Below are 6294 nucleotides of genomic sequence, written 5' to 3' on the forward strand. Positions count from 1 at the left end.
AGCAGAAAAAAAATCCACAGATTTGTGCTGACAGAGACAAAAGATCTTGCAGCAGAAGCAGCTGAACTTCTCCGTTTGTTTTCACAGTTTCCTCACTGGCAGATGTCACAGGAAAAGTTGATGAGCTTCTCGTCCCAAACGCCTGTCGAGATGAGATAGCCGGGGAACCGGCTGAGGTTAAAGCGATGTGAAACCACACCTGAGTCTTACGGACTCTGCTGTCGATTTCATTCAGTGGCTGCTTCGCATTGTGCTGTGTGAGATTATGCTTTGATTTGGGAGTCTTGACAGTTCAAAAGCTCAGGCAGGAAACAACCGGGGGAGTGATTTCCACGAGTCTTCACAGAAAACACTTCACTGGTGTAACCTCGGCATTGTCCTGTAGTAAGCATGTCTGACTGGAAATAAGTAGACTGTGGAGAATGTTTGCCCACAGCAGGACAGACCGCAGAGGAGACTTGCCCCGCAATGAAATTAAAGTACAGATGTTATCAATTATCAAGAGCCTTGGAGTCATTTACTGCACTGTGTATCCTCATCACCACTTTCTTTTGCTTAATTATGAATCTGTCTAGTCTGCAGTCACTAATTCTGTTAAAGAATTTAACAATATTTTAGGTGTTATAAAGATACTTCAATCACCTCAATTTTGTGAGGGAATACATGGGAAACAGCTGCTTCAGTTTTCCTTGTATGTAACAAGACTCATAGTGTTTTTTAATGCATTTAACTATATTTTAAAGATACACTGCTGTTAAGGGGTTTTTACTCGCTCTTGGCTAGCTACAGTAATTTCTTAGTTGCTACACAGCAGATGTCTGCCTTTAAAGAGAGACAGTCACACAAGTTAACTAGCAAATGATGGTTGTTTTGCATTTATCATGAGAGATTGATCTGGGAGCCCATTACTGATGAGTTAGCCTCTGGGGAAATGTTCAATACTTTGAAGCTTCCAGGGTAGTCAACCACTATCTGGCCAAAAACTTCTTTTTACATATATATATATATATATATATATATATATATATATATATATATATATATATATATATTCTGACGGCCTGATGTGGTCAGCCAAACATTACAAAAATAAATAAAATATGCGAATTGCCTAGATTTCAACACCATTCAATGTCATTTTCAATGTCATTGACATTTTTTGTATATGTCTTGCAGCATCTTCCTCTGTTTCTCTTTTTCTGCCTGTCTGTACTTGTTCCGGTGACATGAGCAACACCATTCGATGATGGACGTGTCAAAATTTTCTCTTTTTTTGCAGCTGAGGAGCCAGTCGGTTATGTAAAAAGATCACCTTTTCCTGGAGATTAAAGCCATCAGTAAATTGTCTCTGAGAAAAACCCCTGTCCACTTCCAAACAGCGCTGACCTTGACCTTTGACCTTTGACCTTTATCATGAATCAAAGCTTTGCTTGGACTTGTTTCACCAGTGATGTGTGTAGGAAGGAGAGTAAGAGTAGGAGCATCAGATGCAACAGTTTCCAGTGACTTAACAGAGATGTGTTTTAATAATAGTAATAATAATAATCATCATCATCATCATCATCATGGGCTGATAATGAGGCTGGCTGATGATGACACCCCTGCGAGATCGAGAAACAGTCTCACATCAGTGTGGCTTTTAAATCCTCTCTGTCACTGGGTTTGATTTGTGAACGTGACACACACATAGACTGACACACTGAATAATGAGGGAGTGGAAGAGGAGAACGAGTGACAGTGGTACAGGATGAGATGGACAAACAGGAACGCAGAGTGAGATGAAGGGATGGATGAGAGAGATGGAGGAAGGTAGTAGTAGAGGAGAGAGCTGTCACTGAGACTCTGTTAATGATGTACAGATGGCCTGTGAGTCTCCACTCCCTACACCAGTAATCTAATGAGGAGACATGGATTACCGTTAACTCAGATTAATTTTTAACATGGTGGAGGAGACGGTGATGACAGCCATGATTATTATCATTACCATAATCATTCCCACTTTGTCTGCTACTGTGTGTATGTGTGTGTGCGTGTGGTTTATTAGATATCCGTGTGTGTGTGTGTGTGTGTGTGTGTGTGTGTGTGTGTGTGTGTGTGTGTGTGTGATCACATGGGTTTGAAAATACTGTACGCAAGCTTGCAAGATTTTTTTTTAAGAACCTTGTTCATTTGCATTGAGTCTAGACATGACATCACGTCATCATCCTTTTGTTTTTCATAAACAATATGTGTTGACCCTCAGTCAGGATGGGGCAACATCTCTAAGACCACCGAAAACACAGCATAAAATAAAAGCCCTTTTGTGTTGGGTTGAGGGAGTTAGGACAGGAAATGGGATTCAGAAAACTGGATTCCCACCTCGCTAAAGAGTTTTAATGTGGAGTTTCATGAAGTTATGAATGCATGGATAATGGGAGAAGAGCGGGGAGGGAGGAAAAACAAAGAAACATTTAATGTGGAGAGAGAAATGAAAAACTAAAAGGAAGGTTTGTCCCTAATGAGGAGACTGAAATAATGCTAAATGTGATTACTGTATCGACACTTTTCAACATGGAGGCTGATTCGTTCATATTGGAGAGGAAAAAGACCGCACGTGGGGTGTTGGGAAAGGATTGCGTGAGTTGCATGAGTTTGTAGGTGAGTGTGTGTTGGGGGCAGAGTCAGACAGTGTCTAATCCTCACAGCCCTTTCTCTTATGACTACGTTAATGCGGATGAGACGAGATAAAACAATCTCAGTTATTGTTACCTTAAACAATGAATTAAACTGTTGTCTGTCGATTCAGTTGGGCTTCAGTCAAACTGAGCATGCTCAGTGAGATTTTTTTTTTTTAGTAAAACAAAACCAAAGCATATTCAGTCTATGGGAATTAAGATTTTATGATTTTATACTGAAGGTACTTATTTACACTGACATGTTTCAAAAGTTAATTAGTAGGTTGTGATTTTAAACAAATCTTTTTTTTTTAGCCTCTGAGTTGATTTTTGATATTAACTATTGCATCATGGCAAAAAACCCAAATACAATGTTCAGAAAAATGTAATTTATTTTTGGTTGGGACGTTTCATGGAGGTCTGTATTTACTGTGACCGCCACACCTTTTATGCCCTCTCATCTCCAGGCATAGGCACTGTATCACTGACACATTTAAGTACTGTTAAACATTGTTAGTGTTACAGAGATGTCACATACACACATCGGCACACACATCAGCGATCATACACTGCATCCCTGCCCGCTGATTTGGGGTCTTTGATGCAGGAATGTGGGCAAAGACACTGGATGGTGAAGCCGAGCTGTCACTTTGCTTGCCTGTCTGCCTTTGCTGAGGTGCCCGTCTGTGTGAGGGGTTTCCCTTAATAAGCAGGTCCCTAAAAGCGCGCCGATTACCCCAATTAAATTGTGTTCCCATCACAATCTCTGCGTCCTGGAACCCAAGAGCCTGTTAGCCTGTCTGAAAGAGTTGACAGTAGAGCAGGCTGACACACCCAGTCGACTATGTGCCACACATACCCGTGTACCCACATTAAACCTCAGCTATATATTCGCTGGCAGAAATCTCTAATAAACTCTTTACTGATATTTGTATTCTTTTCTACAAAATTAGCAAGTATATGTGTTTCTGTTTTCTTTCTCAATCCCCTCTTCTCCCAAGGTTTTTTCTTTTTATGATTTCTCTCTGTTTTGTTGTTGTTGTATTTTTTTGCTGGGCTGCAAAAAGCCCTGCACAGGACTAATAAGCCACTTTTGGACAAAACAGCAGCTGGTAATGCAATGTCAACTTGTATTTTGTTTTTGTGGTTGTATACAATGACGATTAAGAGTAGCTTATAGTGTTGTAATAATGTGTTTCACCAAGCAGCATAGACTTGCAGTACAAATCTCCAAAGTCCCATTTTTTTTCCCTTCTTTTTGAAGTGGTCCTTTAGCAATAGCAGTAGTGCCACATTATGTAAACAACTCAATCCATAGAAATGTACTACTGGCAACATAATTCCTGTACTGGCCTCACGTGTGTATACAAACAGCCAGAAACAGCAGCTGGCCTCTCAGTTTGACAAGCTTCAGCCTCTGGTAATAGGACAGGGACACGCCCATGAAAATAACAGAAACTGTAGATTCCAGTGGCAAACCTGCTTCTACAGACAACTGGAGCTTTAAGATGGCACTAATTTCAAGGATTTATGCAAACAAGCAAGAAGCTTTATGACAGAACGCTGGCATGTTTTACTCGATGCCTATTTTTTGATCTCACTGGACAAGCACTGCTGCCTTGCTTCCCCTGACAGAACACTACTACTGTTTATGAACAATGGGTCAAGCTTCCAAAAAGCCGTTAGTTTTCTCACTCTGTGACTGCATTAAGCACTTTTCTGATGGAGTTTATATCTCAGCAACTTGTTTCAAGTCTAATAAAATGAAAACTGAATGTATTTTTATAAATTATACTCTCCACTGTAGTCATAAAAAAAGGATAAAGCAGGGTATGCTTGACTGACAAGTGACCCACCAGTGAAGTGCTGTGCTCCTGTTATCAAACCAGAATTTAATTCTTAGCTTGAGGTTTCACAACAGAACTAACCAGAGGATGAAGTCATGGTGGCCACAGTTATCTCTTCCAGTTTCTGTCCACCCTAAAAAGGATTCTGAGTACAGATATCTACGAAGTATGATGATATTCATTTTCTGCAGTCTGTTTTTCACCTATGAAAAACTTGGAGGTTTGGAAGCAGAGTTTTCTTTGGGATAATAATAGCATGGCTATTGACCTTTGCAACTTCAGACACCTATTACATCGTGTCATTATCGCATCTTCTTGCACTCTCTTATTCCTTAGTATTGTCACCTGGCTCGAGTATTATTTCATTAATTCTAGGGAGTTAGACAAATTCTATGCATAATGACAGTAGATAGAATCACATATTAATGCACAATTTCTTTTGCAGACTTTCTGGAAACTCAACTGATATTTGCTTTGCTTTTAGTTGGAATCTTCACTGCTGTATCTACGTTACATCACAGACATCAACTGAAATTAGCTCCATGAATCTGCATCACCAAATGTTTGGCATCAGGTAGAAACTCGAAATGAAAATTACAAAGTTTATGTGACACTTTTGTCAGCAAGACTTGCAGGCATTTTGACTGCCTGTCTTACCGTTTGCTTCTCTCCCTCATCTTCTTCACATAAATATATTTTGTTTACTTTCACACTCTCACAGTCGCACACATACATACACGCAGAACAGTGGTGTCATTTCTGAGAGTTGTTGTCTGGCTGTCGCAAACCCAGTGCTGGGCCTGCTGTTTGGGAGAAAAACCTGCATTGGGCAGATCCTATTTAGACAGATTAAAAACCCCATGTCCAGCTGTCTACATCAATCCATGCACTGTCTCTCTGACGGTCCCACCAGATACACCCCTGCTCTGTTGTATACTTGCCCCTGTTTCTCTCTATCCCACATCCATCTTAATTTATCCGCGTGCATTATCTTCTCTGTTGCTCTGTCTCCACTCTTGCTTATTCTCCATATCATCTTTATTTTTGCTGCCGTTTCCCTGCAAGACTATAATTTAGTGCTTGAAGCAAGAAGCTGCTGTCACAGTGGTTCTAGCTGTTGAATTAGATTAAGGGGAGCACAACAAATGCTGGTGGGGATGAGTTGGCTTTTCTCAGCAGCGTGGCACTGTAAGCCCTTTTTCCCTGAAAGACTGCAGAGATGCACAAGTGGTGTGGCTTTCAAGGTACATGGAGATATAGGTGACTAAACTGTTTTTCTTTTGTCTTGCAGATGACACATCGAGACTTACATGAATGATAATACAAGATTAGTTTCTCCATGAAGCAACAGGAAAATGGGATGAACAGGCCTGTGCTGTGTTACTGAAGAGATTTCGATGCAAGAAAATAACATGTACGCAACAAATGGCTTTGCACCAGAATTAAGATGGAAACAGTTTGAGACCCCAGAAGGAAGCATAAATTCAGCTATTTGTTTTTTTTAACACTGTGTGAAAACCTTATTGGATTGGACATGGCGGCTCAGCTGTGAGTGTGTCTGTGTACGTAGTTGTGCACTTGGGTTTTCACATGTGTCTGCTTGTATGGCTCAAAGCACTCAAGCGTGCATGAATGCGTAACTGTACATGTAGTGTGCATTTTGAATATGATTGTTGTGTATGTGAGATTGGGGAAGATTGAGAGCATGGCAGAGAGACATTCATTAGTAGCTCTGACCCAAGGCTGAATCCCTGATGATGCCAGAGAGCCCAGTAATGGTCCTGTACCTCCCC

Source organism: Rhamphochromis longiceps, linkage group LG12 (genome assembly GCF_057381845.1).
Source record: "Rhamphochromis longiceps isolate RC_006_pf linkage group LG12, R_longiceps_female_GT1.1, whole genome shotgun sequence".
Lineage (NCBI taxonomy): Eukaryota > Metazoa > Chordata > Actinopteri > Cichliformes > Cichlidae > Rhamphochromis > Rhamphochromis longiceps.